The 18,222-nt window shown below is 36.5% G+C and overlaps 2 long non-coding RNA genes across 2 annotated transcripts; both read left to right on the plus strand.

The window, feature by feature from the left end:
* Positions 1-16,049: 16,049 nt before the first annotated feature.
* On the plus strand, positions 16,050-16,859 carry LOC311292905. The gene is made up of 3 exons (XR_014627844.1): positions 16,050-16,173; positions 16,317-16,366; positions 16,811-16,859. It is a non-coding gene; the product is annotated as an uncharacterized lncRNA (long non-coding RNA).
* A 109-nt stretch (positions 16,860-16,968) lies between these two features.
* On the plus strand, positions 16,969-17,456 carry LOC311292928. Its single transcript, XR_014627851.1, has 4 exons — positions 16,969-17,035; positions 17,140-17,221; positions 17,316-17,349; positions 17,433-17,456. It is a non-coding gene; the product is annotated as an uncharacterized lncRNA (long non-coding RNA).
* Positions 17,457-18,222: the final 766 nt, after the last annotated feature.

Below are 18,222 nucleotides of genomic sequence, written 5' to 3' on the forward strand. Positions count from 1 at the left end.
GCCCACCAAATTTCATGTTCCCCGGTGTTTCGGTGTCCCTGGTATCGTTGACAAAAAATTCAGTTAGATGACGAAAAAAAAAAAAAAAACTTTGACAATCCCTATATGACCGCTTTCGCTAGCTACGCTAGCGGCGGTCATAATAATTGTAAACTGGTTTCACACTCAGTGTGGCTGGAAGTCAGTTGTAGTTTCTGTGTTTCTCTTTTTTCTGTTCTTGTTTCTCTGTCATTCAGTGATTCTGCTTATCAGATGTTCATCAGTTTCTCAATTCAATCACTTCTTTTCATTCAATTGGACTATATTAGTGAACTAATGTTAGGGCTGTGCGATATATATCGTGAGATTGTTATGCGCATCTCGTCAGTAAAGCCGGTTCCTTGATTAGTAGTAAATCGCCATCACCTGCTTTCAGATGGAGCGGCATTTAGGGCTGAGGAGATAATTAAGTGATTAATTTAGTGATGACTGAGCATTATTGAAGACACCTGATGTTAACAAGCAGAATCACTGAAGAAGAAAATCACAAATTGTAAGTTACCATTAAGGTGATGGGTGTTTGCTTTAGTTGGACTCTTGACCATTATATGTTTATTTTAATATTTACTGTTGTTTGTCTGCTGTTATTGATTTATAACAGTTAAATTACCAAAGTATAATGTTTTCTTATAGTGTTGGTTATGTTTTGACAATCATGCTGTGATCTGAAAAAGGAAACTTATTGAGATAGTTTGTTTTAACTTGTTAGCAGCAGTTTAGTGATTCTTCAGCCTATGATTATCAGTACTTTACTTATAATTCAAAATATTTAATAAACATTGTTCTGATCAAAAGACATTCAGATAAATTCATTTAAAACACAGACATCAATAATCAGCCTGTGAATCTCAACAATGGTGACAATAATAAAGCATGTTGCAGTGGCTGCCACCAATCACAACTCATTAATGGCTCCCATCATGCATTGCGGTATGAATAAATTATGATCTGAATTGTCTATGTAATTTACTTTTCCTAATTGAATATTCTGCTCCTCACCATTGTTGACATGCATAGACTGAATCTTGAATTCTGTGTGTGCCTAAAAGAATGATTTTTTTTTTTTAAACAACTTTTAAGAAATCCTTTACATTATATCAAAAATTCTGGGCATTTATGCAGATTCACAGTTATGCTGTAACCAACAACATAAATCAAAATCAGAAAGAATGATTTTAATGAATTCAGTGATCAAGTTCAAATGATGAATGTCATAATATAACTAACACCATCAGATCACTTTTTTCTTTGTTCAAATGGTGATTATAATTCAGAAACAACAGACAAACAAAATCTAAAGTTAATAATATATGGGTCAAGAGTCCAACTAAAGCAACCATTGATCGTCATAACGGTAACTTACAATTTGAGATTTTCTCCTTCAGTGATTCTGCTTGTTAACATCAGGTGTCTTCAATAATGTTCAATCATCACTAAATTAATCACTTAATTATCTCATTAACTTAAACACTCTTAAGTGTGGACTCATACACTCCCAGGAGTGTTAATTTAACACTGGAGTTTTTGCTGTGTACAAAGAGCCGTAGTTAACTGACAAGCTGAGCCATATCGCATTAATTATCACTGGCGATACGTCCGCAATATTAATGCGATATGGCTCAGCTTGTCAGTTAACTACGGCTCTTTGTAGTAAATGCCGCTCCATCTGAAAGCAGGTGATGACGATTTACTACTAATCAAGGAGCCGGCTTTACTGACGAGATGCGCATAACAATCTCACGATATATATCGCACAGCCCTAACTAATGTAGATACTAGTGACCCAGTCAACACTATGATCTCACAGTGATGTCACCATGTGGTCACAACGCCAGCAATCTGAGTTCACAGTGTTCTAAAAGTGTAACCTCACAGCACTCTCACTGTGTGCTCAAACTATGACCACAATATGAGCTCATCCCAGCTAGAAATGTTATTGTTCTATGAATGTTTTGAGAGCATTATGTTATGTTCTTGTAATATTTTCTGTAGCTAATTTTATTTTTGTAACCAGAATGTTCTCCTAAAAGGTAGGATAACACTCTCTATAAACATTTCAAACATGTTTAGTGATGACACTGATAGAACATTATCCCCCCTAACATTCTTAGACAGTTATAGCGGGAAGTTTCGATGTTTAGAAACTATGTTTAAGAGGTTTACATGTTGAAGTTTGTTTGAAGAGTTTGGTTTGGTCACCATTGTAGAGGTCAGTGTTTGCTGTAGTTGGGCTCTTTGGTCTTGACTAGGACTGGGTGATTTAAATCGCGATATTGTTATGCGCATCTCACCATTAAAGCCGGTTCCTTGATTAGTAGTAAATCGCCTTCACCTGCTTTCAGATGGAGAGGCATTTACTACAAAGAGCCGTAGTTAACTGACAAGCTGAGCCATATCGCATTAATATTGCGGACGTATCGCCAGCGATAATTAATGCGATATGGCTCAGCTTGTCAGTTAACTACGGCTCTTTGTACACAGCAAAAAACTCCAGTGTTAAATTAACACTCCTGGGAGTGTATGAGTCCACACTCAAGAGTGTTTAAGTTAATGAGATAATTAAGTGATTAATTTAGTGATGATTGAACATTATTGAAGACACCTGATGTTAGCAAGCAGAATCACTGAAGGAGAAAATCACAAATCGTAAGTTACCGTTATGACGATCAATGGTTGCTTTAGTTGGACTCTTGACCCATATATTATTAACTTTAGATTTTGTTTGTCTGTTGTTTCTGAATTATAATCACCAGTTGAACAAAAAAGTGACTGATGGTGCTGGTTATGTTATGATCTTGATCACTGAACTCATTAAAATCCTTCTTTCTGACTTCGATTTATGTTGTTGGTAAGTGAATCTTGATATTTGCCCAGAATTTTTGATAAAATATTAAGGATTTCTTAAAAGTTGTTAAAAAAAAATCATTCTTTTAGGCACACACAGATGTCAAGATTCAGTCTATGCATCTCAACAATGGTGAGGAGCAGAATATTCAATTAGGAAAAGTAAATTGACAATTCAGATCATAATTTATTCATACTGCAATGCATGATGGGAGCCATTAATGAGTTGTGATTGGTGGCAGCCACTGCAACATGCTTTATTATTGTCACCATTGTTGAGATTCACAGGCTGATTATTGACGTATGTGTTTTAAAATAATTTATCTGAATGTCTTTTGATCAGAACAATGTTTATTTCATATTTTGAATTATAAGTAAAATACTAATAATCATAGACTGAAGAATCAGTAAACTGCAGTTAACAAGTTAAACCAAACTGTCTCAATAAGTTTCCTTTTTCAGATCACAGCATGATTATGTCAAAACATAACCAAGACTATAAGATAACATTTTACTTTGTTCATTTGACTGTTATAAATCAATAACAGCAGACAAACAACAGTAAATATTAAAGTAAACATATAATGGTCTAGAGCCCAACTAAAGCAAACACCCATCACCTTAATGGTAACTTACAATTTGTGATTTTCTTCTTCAGTGATTCTGCTTGTTAACATCAGGTGTCTTCAATAATGCTCAATCATCACTAAATTAATCACTTAATTAAACATCTGAGTGATGTTGGAGTCCATGTCCAATTACATTTCTAGCTGGGGTGACTCACATTGTGTCCATAATATGAGCACACAGTGAGTGCACAGTGCAGTTACAATTTTAGCTCACTGTGAACTCACATTGTGGTCATATGGAGAGATCACTGTGAGATCAACGTGTTGCCTGGGGATGTTACTGTACGTTCGTGAATGAATCGTTCTTTTTGAACGAATCCTTTAGGTGAACGAATCGTTCTCGTTCACGTAATCCATTGACTCATATTTCTCGTTCACTGAAATCCCTCCCTCCACAGCAGCGCGCGCTATTAGCAGCGCATGCGCAGCTCAGTGAACCGGTGTTTTCAACCTGTCAAAGAATGAACCTCGAGCCAATAGCCTTCGAGTATGAGATGTGACGGAGCATGTGATTTGTTGGATGTAGTGAACGAATACGCCCTTCACTGACTGACCGAGTTGCTTTTGAGTCTGAACCATAGGTCTGAACGAGAGAGAGATCTTATAGTTTGTGAACGAGTTGAACGAACTGGTACATGTCGTTCATGAACGAACATAACCAGTTGTTTGAACGACAGTGGCGGTTCTAGAGGGGGGCCAGGGGGGGCCAGTGCCCCTGTGACAACAAGCTTGGACCCCCCTGTGGCCCCCCCAAATGTGGAGTGTGAAATAATTTATAAACTATTTTTTGCTATCGTTATTTTTGACATCCGTTATTAGACACCCAGCCAGCACAGCCATGTGGGGCCCAAATGGGTTTGACCTGGGCTATCTAACTGGGACCCAGCCAGTTTTGTCCTCGGTTTCCATGTTGGCCCCACATGGGTTTGCCCAGATGAAATGAAGACTGCTTAGTGTGCACAGTACAGGCTGTTAAATGTAACACTTAATCAGTGTTGGAGGTAATGAGATAATTAAGTGATTGAATAATGATTGTGCATTAATGATGAACACCTGCTGTTAACAAGCAGAATCACTGAAGGAAAGAGAAACACAAGAACTACTTCCAGCCACAGCCTTGGATGAAATCAACTGAAGATAAAATACATTACATCTCTCAATATCTGATTAAACAACTCCACAAACAGCATTACCAGCTTCACTTATTACAAACCAGACTGACTTTATTTATGTCAGACATCTAACGAAAAGAATTAAGAAGAGGTTTAGATGTTGATTACTTTTTTGAAAGTAATAGTTTGATTTGATGTTACCATTGTGGCGATCCGTGTGTGCTTTAGTCAGGCTCTTGACTTTTTAACATTAGTTTTTCTCTGGCAGCTATGTCTGTTTGTTATGGCGAGAACAGCAAGAGAAAATATGATCAGATGCTGTAAGCTGATTGATGATATGAATATGATCGTCATATAGTGGCTTAACTCATTGATTATTTTTGAGGTTCATACGGGTAGTATGTTATTCATTTTGTTTTATTGTTGTGATTCTGCAGCAAGAGATCCAGCACAGTTTAATCAAAACATCAAATGATTTTTAAAACACCATTTACACATGTTGGACTACAGAAAGTTCCACTTGCACAGAGACATCAAGAATCAGCATATGAATCTCAACAATGGTGACATGCTTCATGCTGCAATGCATTCTGAGTGCATCATACAAAACTTATCCATGGCTCCCAGAATGCATTGCAGCATGAAGCATGTCACCATTGTTGAGATTCATATGTTGATTCTTGATGTCTGTGTGTGAGTAAGATTAGGAGGAGCCCAAAATATGTAAATGGAGTTTTAAAAATAATTTGACGTTCTGATTAAATTCTATTATTCTTTTGTTGTAGAATCACAACAATAAAACAAAATGAATAACATACTACCGTATGAACCTCACAAATAATCAATGAGTTAAGCCACTACATGATGATCATATTTATATCATCAATCAGCTTACAGCATCTGATCATATTTTCTCTTGCTGTTCTCGCCATAACAAACAGACACAGCTGCCAGAGAACAACTAATGTTAAAAAGTCAAGAGCCTGACTAAAGCACACACTGATCGCCACAATGGTAACATCAAATCAAACTATTACTTTCAAATAAGTAATCAACATCTAAACCTCTTCTTAATTCTTTTCTGTAGACGTCTGACAGAAATAAAGTCAGTCTGGTTAGTCATAAGTGAAGCTGGTAATGCTGTTTGTGGAGTTGTTTAATCAGATCTTGAGAGATGTAATGTATTTTATCTTCAGTTGATTTCATCCAAGGCTGTGGCTGGAAGTAGTTCTTGTGTTTCTCTTTCCTTCAGTGATTATGCTTGTTAACAGCAGGTGTTCATCAATAATGCACTATCATTATTCAATCACTTAATTATCTCATTACCTCCAACACTGATTCAGTGTTACATTAAACAGCCTGTACTGTGCATACTAAGCAGTGTTCATTTCATCTGGGCAAACCCATGTGGGGCCAACATGGAAACCGAGGACAAAACTGGCTGGGTCCCAGTTAGATAGCCCAGGTCAAACCCATTTGGGCCCCACATGGCTGTGCTGGCTGGGCAGTGGCAACACGGAACACAAATGTAACCCTAGAGGGACTGCTTAAATCGGATCTGCAGGGGTTTTTTCTATTCAGAAGTTGGTGGACGTTTTGCGCGAATATTATAGCCTAAGCAAAGTAGGAAATATAGAGGTGAGTAAAGTTGTTAATATGTTGTATTTGTATTAAATGCATTACAGAAGTGTAACGTTAGAACCTGTCCGTTTGTTAGTTTGTGGCAGTTTGAAAAAGGATAAAATATATGATCAACAAACTCATGGTGCTGAGTATTTTTACTTAAACAGGGATGCAAACAGCTCGCTTTTCTGCGCCTCTTTTTCACGTCCGTTTGGGTGACTTGGGTCTGAGAGGGTCTGATTATAATTTCACAAAGTCACCTGAAGCCATTCCATAGCTTAATGTGAGAGACAGAAGTCTATTTACATCATTAAATTAAAGTTTACGGAAACTCGTTTTCCCTCCTCTGCGGCTGTCCATCATTAATCTCCATTCAGTATTCAAACAGCGCGCGCGCCTCGTCCGGTTACAGCAGGATGCACGGTAAAACTCTCTCCAATATGATATATTCATATAATGCATGATCTGTAGATAAAAGGCTGTGGATTCGCTCGACTTTTCTTCGCTTTGTGCCGTGAACTTTTAAATGCGCACTTGTGCAGCGCAGCGCTGCACACTGTGACTCCACGTTGCTTTGAGCACATCATTCTGCACCCGCGATGCGCTTTGTGCGCTCTGTTTTGAAGCGTTTCATATTATCATGTTTTTTCCTATATTTTGTATACCTAGCCTGTAGCCTACAATACATTTAAAATAAGCATAATTTAATTGTATATTATATTGTATGCACTAAAGCTGGTGAAAACTTATCTCAGGTCCACAATGTCAGATGACAGATTAAGCAATTTAGGTGTTCTAAGTATTGAGTCAAGGGCAAAGGCCTTAAATCTAGATGAATTTGCTGATCTTTTTGCAAAAAACCCCCCACAAAAATCGTAGAATACAGTTAATGTGACTGATTCTGAATATGTAATGTAAATGTAAAAAATATAATGGAAATGCAAATACATTGTTGAATGACTGTAAACATGGTATTTTGCCTGTTAATGCCGACAGTGCAGTGCAGAAAATGATATGACAACAATAAGGTCTAAATATAACTGGCCCCTCTAACAGTACAACTGGCCCCAGCTTGGCCCCCCCAGTTGAAATGGTCTAGAACCGCCACTGTTGAACGATAATGATGGCGAACCGATAGAGCTATAGGTTTGTGTAGTTAGCATGTTTGCATCAAAGAAAGAAATTTACACTTTACCATTGTAATGAAAACAGGTTAATGACACAAGCTAATGGTTAAATATACACTGTAAAAAATGATCGTAATTTTAACGGTAAAAGACTGTAAAAATGCTACAGTGAAAAACTGTTCATTGGTTAACAGAAAGTTTCCGTACTGTATACGGTAAATAACTGTGATAGATCTAACGGTACATTTAATGTAATTTTACTGTAACATAAGTAAAATTTACAGTTTTTGAAAGTGAAAAAAACAACTCATTGTATAATTTACAGTGAAAAACCGTAAATTGACATTCCCACAATTCCCTGTGACACTTCACATTTGATGTATTTTTGTTGAAATAACTATGTTTGTTTCTTCATAGTTTTCTTCGTTTTTTCTAATCAGTTATGTACATTAGGGGTTTATGTTACATTTAATGTTGTTAAATTAATGTTTATTGCATTTTTAAAATTTCATGTGTTACCATGATGGTGTTTAATGTTTGTGTGAATGACACTGTGCAGCTTCTATATATATTAGTATTAACTTTCTTGTGGTAGAACTGCTTGTGTAGAGCTTTGATTGATCATGTGATTCTCATCACTGCTGTGATTGGTAGTTATCAGTGTACAAAACAGATATTAATACTTCAATACGACGGTAAGTTAACATTATATCATATTACTGAAATCAATAAAGAAATTACCTTTTTTTTACAGTATTTTTCCGTTTTTTAACAGAAATTTTCTGGTGCCCCTGCTGCCAGAAAATTGCCGTTTTTTTACTTTTTTTTTTTTTACAGTGTAACAAAGACAAATTAACGTCGTCATTTTTTTATTTGGTTTGAGCTAAGGGGGGTGCACTTGACTGTTTACTTGATTTAAATGTACACTTCTCGTTACCTGCTATTCTTATATTTTGTTTGTGTTTTAGTCTTAGTTTTGTGGTATTTTGCACTTTGAACAATTCATTTGACTACTTGTGTTCATTTTGTATTATCAGAAATGAATTAATTACGTTTTATTCATGTCATATGCACTTCTCTAAAAACTAAAACAAGCCAAAAAAATGACAGTATTGGTTAGGTCTCATTTGCGTAACGTCAGCAAATAGCATTTCAGTTCGGGCTGTGAAGGGGCATGTATTTGGTTGGATCTACTGAACGAATACGCCCATCACTGACCGAGATCGCTCTGTTTTGAGTCTGAACGAGAGAGAGAGATCTCGTTCGTGAACGAAATGAACTAACTGGTACTTTCGTTCGTGAATGAGAGTACTGGGTAGATCGGTCATTTAGCATGTGATTCAATCTCATCCAAAGCGCAGTTATAGGTGTGCACATATAATTGTTTATTTTCATATTCAACATACAGAACATCAACGTTTAATATAATACCAGATTTATTAATGTGTATGTCTGACTAAACAATTAAAATGTTAATTATGCAAGACAACCTTGGTTTGGTCATCTGAACCACTTATTTATACAATATTATGTTATTAATTTAGTAAATAAGGCACACATTTTAACAAAGCCAAATCACTTTTTTTTGTAACAATTAAAATACGTTTGTTAAAACATAGCATAAAATACACTCTTTTTCGCCACCTGCTGCAGTATAATATGAAGAAATTATCACTGAACGAATCAGTGAACGAATCTGAACGAATCATTTTGGTGAACAAACTGAAAATGAACGAGTCTCTGGAAAGAATCAAAACTTCCACCACTAGTAGATACACAGATGTCAAGATTCAGTCTATGCATCTCAACAATGGTGACGAGCAGAATATTCAATTAGGAAAAGTAAATTACATAGACAATTCAGATCATAATTTATTCATACCGCAATGCATGATGGGAGCCATTAATGAGTTGTGATTGGTGGCAGCCACTGCAACATGCTTTATTATTGTCACCATTGTTGAGATTCACAGGCTGATTATTGATGTCTGTGTTTTAAATGAATTTATTTGAATGTCTTTTGATCAGAACAATGTTTATTAAATATTTTGAATTATAAGTACTGATAATCATAGGCTGAAGTAGGGCTGGGCGATTTAAATCGCGATATTGTTATGTGCATCTTTGCACATAAAAAAGTTGTTTAAAACAAAACAAAAAAAAAGTCTTTCTGTTAGGCACACACAGACATCAATAATCAGCCTGTGAATCTCAACAATGGTGACAATAATAAAGCATGTTGCAGTGGCTGCCACCAATCACAACTCATTAATGGCTCCCATCATGCATTGCGGTATGAATAAATTATGATCTGAATTGTCTATGTAATTTACTTTTCCTAATTGAATATTCTGCTCCTCACCATTGTTGAGATGCATAGGCTGAATCTTGACATCTGTGTGTGCCTAACAGAAAGACTTTTTTTTTGTTTTGTTTTAAACAACTTTTAAGAAATCCTTTATATTATATCAAAAATTCTGGGCATTTATGCAGATTCACAGTTATGCTGTAACCAACAACACACATCGGAGTCAGAAAGAAGGATCTTAATGAGTTCAGTGATCAAGTTCAAATGATGAATGTCATAATATAACCAACACCATCAGATCACTTTTTTTCTTTGCTCAGCTGGCAGTTATAATTCAGATACAGCAGACAAAAAAAGTCTAATAAAGTAAGCATATAATGCTCAAGAGCCCTACTAAAGCAAACAATCATCTCCCTAATGGTAACTTACAATTTGTGATTTTCTCCTTCAGTGATTCTGCTTGTTAACATCAGGTGTCTTCAATAATGTTCAATCATCACTAAATTAATCACTTAATTATCTCATTAACTTAAACACTCTTGAGTGTGGACTCATACACTCCCAGGAGTGTTAATTTAACACTGGAGTTTTTGCTGTGTACAAAGAGCCGTAGTTAACTGACAAGCTGAGCCATATCGCATTAAATATCGCTGGCGATACGTCCGCGATATTGATGCGATATGGCTCAGCTTGTCAGTTAACTACGGCTCTTTGTAGTAAATGCCGCTCCATCTGAAAGCAGGTGATGGTGATTTACTACTAATCAAGGAACCGGCTTTACTGACGAGATGCGCATAACAATCTCACGATTTAAATCGCCCAGCCTTACTAAATTACCATCACCTGCTTTCAGATGGAGCGGTGTTAAATTAAGTATGTGTTCTGAGTTTGTCACACCACAGAAAAATGTGTTATTAGCCACCCAGACAAATTTGAATGATAAAAAAAGCCGGCAAGTACATAAAATAAGCTATCAAAATCTTGATAAAATGAGCATTAGTCTCTGCTCTCAAACGCTGGGGGCGTGTCCGCTGGCTGCGCTGAAACCACGCCCACTCGCGGGAAAGCTGCCGTCGCCACACTCAACTGTCACCGCTACAGGCGGAATGGATGCTCCTAGCAGCTTACAAAGCCATACATGTTCGAGCCTGGACTACCTACTATAATTATAACATAAGCACTCAAGGCAACTTACACTCATTGGTGGTCAACGGGAGGATGAAGGCCGAGACGGGAGATAGTCGGTTCGGCCCCATTTAACAGTAACCAGTAACAGCGGATTATCAGAGAATCCCAGTTGTCTCCGACGGAAGTTTATAAAACTATCCCGTGTAAAATGATCACTACAGAAGCGGGTTTTGGCGGTGATCCTCAGCTGTCCATCAAGGTGGCTCTTCACAAAATTAATCCACCTCTTCTTGATGTGATTGTTTTTCGGAAATTTAAATAAGGACACCGATCTGTTTTGTACGTGATCGCATCCAGGTAGTACGCATTTCCGTGACGAAGGCATAGCTAGCTAGAAAACTGTAGGCTGTACTAGTACTGACAGTAACTCGCGATCGGCAAACTGATGTGAATGTGCTATATTGTTAGGGGAGGGGCCAGCATCAGGGGCTCCAGTGCGTCATCGAGTAGGGGCGTGTCCAGGAGCTCAGGGGCTTCAGTGCGTCATCGAGCCCCCGTTTTAGCCCCGCCCAAAAAATCCGGAACACAGCAATGGTGAAAAACTGTTTAACGGTCTAACTCCACAATTCAGCACTTCACAGTTCACAGTCTTTGTAATATGTTTTAGCAATACATTTCTAACATTTCTAATGTGTTTAGATTTTTTTTTTTTTTTGAATTGCCTTTACAGGGACTTTAAGTGATTAATTAAGTGAATATTGAGCATTATTGAAGACACCTGATTTTAACAAGCAGAATCGCCGAAGGAGAAAATCACAAATTGCAAGTTACCATTAAGGTAATGGGTGTTTGCTTTAGTTGGGCTCTTGACCATTATATTTCATTTTTACTGTTGTGATCTGAAAAAGGAAACTTATTAAGATAGTTTGGTTTAATTTTTTAGCAGCAGTTTTGTGATTCTTCTGCCTATGACTATCAGTACTTTACTTATAATTCAAATTATTTAATAAACATTGTTCTGATCAAAAGATGTTCAGAAGTTTAAAAAAAAAACACAGACATCAATAATCAGCCTGTGAATCTCAACAATGGTGACAATAGTAAAGCATGTTGCAGTGGCTGCCACCAATCACAACTCATTAATGGCTCCCATCATGCATTGCGGTATGAATAAATTATAATCTGAATTGTCTATGTAATTTACTTTTCCTAATTTAATATTCTGCTCGTCACCATTGTTGAGATGCATAGACTGAATCTTGACGTCTGTGTGTGCCTATAAAAATGACTTTCTTTTTTTTTTAAACAACTTTTAAGAAATCCTTTATAGCCTATTATATAAAAGATTCTGGGCATTTATGCATTTTCACAGTTATGCTGTAACCAACAACATTAATCAAAATCAGAAAGAAGGATCTTAATGAGTTCAGTGATCAAGTTCAAATGATGATTGTCATAATATAACCAACACCATCAGATCACTTTTTTCTTTGTTCAACTGGAAATTATAATTCAGTAACAACAGCCAAACAAAATCTAAAGTTAATAATATATGGGTCAAGAGCCCAACTAAAGCAAACAATCATCGCCATAACGGTGGCTTACAATTTGTGATTTTCTCCTTCAGTGATTCTGCTTGTTAACATCAGGTGTCTTCAATAATTCTCAATCATCACTAAATTAATCACTTAATTATCTCATCAGCCCTAAATGCCGCTCCATCTGAAAGCAGGTGATGGTGATTTACTACTAATCAAGGAACCGGCTTTACTGAAGAGTTGCGCATAACAATATCGCGATTTAAATCAATTTAATGTCAATTTAACACCGGGGAATTTACCTTGCAGATTCGGTATTCGGGATAACATCTCAGATTTCGGGGACTGTCCCGAATGTTTCGGGACGTCTGGTCACCCTAAATAAAAAAAATCGGTAATAGTGGCCAGCTTTTTTTTCCGTACACTCTTGTAAGTCCATGCAGTATTTCAGGTTAGAGAAGAATAATGATGCTTTGGGTTTACTTTGACGATTGTTCGTAATTTCCCAGATAGCAAAAAATATCTGCACGGCTTCTTTTTGCCGCCGGCCCCAAGCTGCCGGCTATAGGTGCGCCCCGCTGGCGGAGATTAAACGTTTGCCACCGAATACGTCACTCCCATTTCTTGCGAGATTCCGCCGGCGAACAGCCGCTGGGCCGCCGACTTCATTCTCTCTGACGGTTGCCGCCGTCTAAATGAACCGCGGCCGGCTGGCGGCAAGCCGCTTTGAAATCGACCAGCCATGAGTGAAACTGATAGCATTTTAACTACTTTTCATATTTAAAGCGATTATAATTATTATGTGAATTGTATCAATTTTTGTTGTTGCTCTAAAGCCATTAGGGGTTATAACAGATTTGACTCTGATTCCATGATAATGTTTAGGAAATTACATTTAAATTAGCCTACTTTGAAACTCTGAAGCGATAGCAGATATGTAAAATATATAGAATTATTTTATTCACTTAAGGTGACAATTCTTTACATTTCTTTGATTTATGCACAATTTGAGATGTACCAATAGACAAAAAAGGATTCATTTTTCTAAAACTTACTTGGCAATAAATATCTTTCTGATTCTGATTAGTTTTTTAAATAAATATTTCATTCATGGTATGAACAATTTAGATTTTTCTAATGTTTTCTAATTTTTCCAATGCCTGAAATCAGTGAACAGTGAAAGACATCTGCAACTTGGCCAAAATCTTGGGTTTGCTTTAAAAAAAAAAAATTAATTTGCAACCATGGTAATGTCTATGAGAAACATGAAAATCTCTGTTTTGACCTGAAGGATAAAGTGAAATATTTAGAAATATTTTGTCTCTCTGTTATGTCTTTCATTGTTTTACAAGCTCATTTTTTTATTTTATTTTACCTTTTTACATGTATAAGGGATTACTTTGCAGTTTGCAATTGCAAGTTTTGCGACCTGTACAAATGTTTAAGAAAGTGTTAAAGCACAAACAGAGAAGTACCTCCACCGGTCGAGAGGGGCAGCACCTAAAAAACTGAAGCAGATAACTCGTCTCGTCACACGGTTTCAGTATTTGGAGAGAGGAAATATACAATCTTTTAAGTAAGTACAGTTTGCCTTTTTGTGAAATGCAATATTACTATGTTCTTTTTTGACATTGGTTTTAGTACTTCTTAAAATCTGTTCTTGCCTAACTAGTCAAGCTAAAGTAAGTTAACGTTAGTCTTGTTTGCAAAGTTTCCGCCATGTTTCTGACATAGCTAGGCTAACGTTACTTGGTTTCTTCCTGGCGTTGAGTTTTTTTCTTCTTCTAAGTATGTTTAACTGTTACGTATGTTTGTACAAGTGTGAGTACATGTGGTTTAAGATGGTATTGGTCAGTCGAATTTACTAACGTTACAGTTCCTGAACTACAGACAATTATTCTGCCGCCTAACGTTACGTGGGAATGGTAACGTTAGCAAAATCTTCACGACAAGAAAGACTGAGTTTTATAGTAGTATAACTTGTGTTGTTTTCTAACTAAACATAATTATGCTGCTAGTCTAGATTACAGTGTTAGCTACCACATGCTGTTCACCTTTTTTACACACTGAGTTCAAGCATGTTCTAACGTTGCTACATGTTGAAATGTATCTAGCTACAGTAGGTAACGTTAGCCAAACTTTACATCTAGAAAGACTTAGCGGTAGTTTAACTTTTGGTGTTTTCTTACAAAAATAACGATGTATATAGGTTGTTTATGATTTTGTTTGTCTGAACATGGTTTTCTGTTGATCCACTTGTGAAAATTATTGCTTTTTCGAAGGGGTGAGCATTTTAATGTTGTTGATTTTGCCTGAAAAAAATAATCAAAAAGAATACTTTATGCTAATGTGTCTTCTATTTTAGATGCTTCGCATTGTTCAGTTTATCAACAAGCAGAGGTGGGAGTAAGTCACATGAACAAGTCACAAGTCTCAAGTCTTAACCTTCAAGTCTCAAGCAAGTCCAAGTCAATTTTGTGAAAAGCAAGTCAAGTCAAGTCATTAATTGAGTGATAATTGAGCATTATTGAAGACACCTGATGATAACAAGCAGAATCACTGAAGGAGAAAATCACAAATTGTAAGTTACCATTATGGCGATTTGTGTTTGCTTTAGTTGGGCTCTTGACCATTTTATGTTTACCTTAAATTTTGTTTGTCTGCTGTTATTGATTTATAACAGTCAAATGAACAAAGAAAAGTGTGATCTGATAGTGTTGGTTATGTTTTGACATAATCATGTTGTGAACCTTAAAAACGAAATTTATTGAGGTATCTTATCTTGATAATTACAGCAGCTCTGCCATTCTACAGCATATGATTATCAGTATTTTTCATATAATTCAAAATATTTATGAAATATTGTTCTGATCAAAACACTTTCAAATGAATTTATTTAAAAACACAGATATCAATAATCTCTAATCTGCCTGTGAATCTCAACAATGGTGACAATAATAAAGCATGTTGCAGTGGCTGCCACCAATCACAACTCATTAATGGCTCCCATCATGCATTGCGGTATGAATAAATTATGATCTGAATTGTCTATGTAATTTACTTTTCCTAATTGAATATTCTGCTCGTCACCATTGTTGAGATGCATAGACTGAATCTTGACGTCTGTGTGTGCCTAAAAGAAAGATTTTTTCATCTTTTTTTTTTTTCAAAACAACTTTTAAGAAATCCTTTGTATTATATCTATCTGGATATTTATGCAGAATCACAGTTATGCTGTAAACACCAACGTAAATCTAAGTCAGAAATAAGGATCTTAATGAGTTCAGTGATCAAGTTCAAATGATGATTGTCATAATATAACCAACACCATCAGATCACTTTTTTGCTTTGTTCATCTGGCAGTTATAACTCAGATACAACAGTCAGACAAAATTTAAAATAAACATATATGGGTCAAGAGTCCAACTAAAGCAAACACAAATCGCCATAATGGTAACTTACAATTTGATATTTTCTCCTTCAGTGATTCTGCTTGTTATCATCAGGTGTCTTCAATAATGTTCAATTATCACTCAATTAATGACTTGACTTGACTTGCTTTTCACAAAATTGACTTGGACTTGCTTGAGACTTGAAGGTTAAGACTTGAGACTTGTGACTTGTTCATGTGACTTACTCCCACCTCTGTCAACAAGGAGGATCTGCCATTTGCAGTGGTTCCGCAAGTGTGGCTCAGCGAAGGGCATGTGCCATTGGCCCCCATTTAACCTCTGCAAAAAAGACAAAGGAACAATTTAGCCATCCGCTGCACACCTCCACACAGCACCTGGGAGAAACATCATTTTAAGTTCATGAAGGGAGCAGGTAAATGGGTCTGACTTGTACATTTGATTTTCCTTTATTTCATCTGTGTAATTTATTTGTCTGTTCATTGTGGATAAGAGACTTTTTCATTCATTATTATTATTATTATTATTATTTTCAAATTTCTGTTTCCTCTTCCTCAGAACCAGGTTTCTCCCCAGTAATCCAGAATCCATCAAGAGTTTGAGTACAAGTAAGTGATGTTATTTGTGAAGTTTTTTGTCTTGGAAACTATTGCTTCTATTTAAAGTCGGCATGAACCGGAAGTTACAAACGACTTTTCTCCAGTGTTGTGATGTATTTCCAAGTGAAAGGGAATATTGAATAGAGGAGCAGGGTTTTACTCTAGCTCTCCTCACCTCCATCTCTGCTCATAGCAGACTAATGGTTTGAGGGAAGTTGCCACGCCCTCACGCCATTGCACATGACTGGAAGAGAAGTCGTTTCGAGGGGGGAGGGAAGGGTAATGTATTTGATTAAAGATTATAAGGGTACATAATAAAAAAAAAATTAAGTGCACAGATGAATCATTTACATAAACACTGCAATATTACATATAAAAATACAAATTGTAAAATTTGATTTCATGCTGACTTTAAGATGATGAATCCTTTAATCATAATCTGTTTTTCACTAGGACACTTGATGGGATTCGCTGCAGCAGTTTCTGGATGAAAGGTGTTGAGGTGTGTTGTATATTCCATTAGCTTTGCACTGTTCAATTATTGTTTCGTTACTGAATATGCAATACTCAACATTGAAATGAAAGCTGTTATGTTTGCTCCCCCAGCTAATCAAGTACTAAGCTTTACACCCCCGGCAGCAAATTTACCCTGGCAGCATATGGGTGAAAACTCTGGAGGTATGTAATACGTTGCGCTTAACTAAGTGTTACATTTAAGTCCAATTCATTAAATGTATGCACTAACTTCAAACATATTTTTACATGTCAATGATTGTCAATAGGAGGGAGAAAGTCATTGCTCTATTGTTGGCCCTTGTACTCCAATGGCATCTCGTGTCAAGCATGACGTTTTCAGCTGTGAAGGTATATTCTAGCCCTATGTCTTAATGTCCAGTGTTTTAACAGTATTAAAAATAGTGCCTTTAGTTGTTTGTTTTATTTTAGTTTTTAAATGTAGAACCAAGCCCTGAGGGAAAGCAATGCACGAGCAGGTGAGAATTTGCACTGTTTCTTAAATTGTACTTTTTTGTGTGTGATGTAAGTCCAAAATTACCATATGCCTTTCATTTTGTAGCTTCGGATGACAGCGGCTTACTTCTGTAGGTGAAGCAAGTTCAACAAACAATGTTGAAGACGTTTGCTTGCACTGGGCAATCAGGTACAACTTGCAAACAGCACCTGTGGTTGTTGGTTTAATTCCCACTGGGGCTACCTGTACATGTAGTAGATCTAGATATAAATGTCATAGTTTAGTAGTTGAGGGACCAGGACTGACTATTTTATTCTGGGAAACCCTGTAGGTGCAGATCTGACCCTTACGCTGTGACGTCTTTCAGAGTAGGGCTGGGCGATATATCGCACGATATTGTTATGCGCATCTCGTCAGTAAAGCCGGTTCCTTGATTAGTAGTAAATCACCATCACCTGCTTTCAGATGGAGCGGCATTTACTACAAAGAGCCGTAGTTAACTGACAAGCTGAGCCAAATCACATCAATATCGCGGACGTATCGCCAGCGATAATTAATGCGATATGGCTCAGCTTGTCAGTTAACTACGGCTCTTTGTAGGCAGCAAAAACTCCAGTGTTAAATTAACACTCCTGGGAGTGTATGAGTCCACACTCAAGAGTGTTGAAGTTAATGAGATAATTAAGTGATTAATTTAGTGATGATTGAACATTATTGAAGACACCTGATGTTAACAAGCAGAATCACTGAAGGAGAAAATCTCAAATTGTAAGCCACCGTTATGGTGATAAGTGTTTGCTTTAGTTGGGCTCTAGACCATTATATTATTAACTTTAGATTTTGTTTGGTTGTTGTATCTGAGTTAAAACTGCCAGATGAACAAAGAAAAAAAAAG

This window comes from Rutilus rutilus (assembly GCF_951802725.1).
Source record: "Rutilus rutilus genome assembly, chromosome: 1".
Taxonomy (NCBI): domain Eukaryota; kingdom Metazoa; phylum Chordata; class Actinopteri; order Cypriniformes; family Leuciscidae; genus Rutilus; species Rutilus rutilus.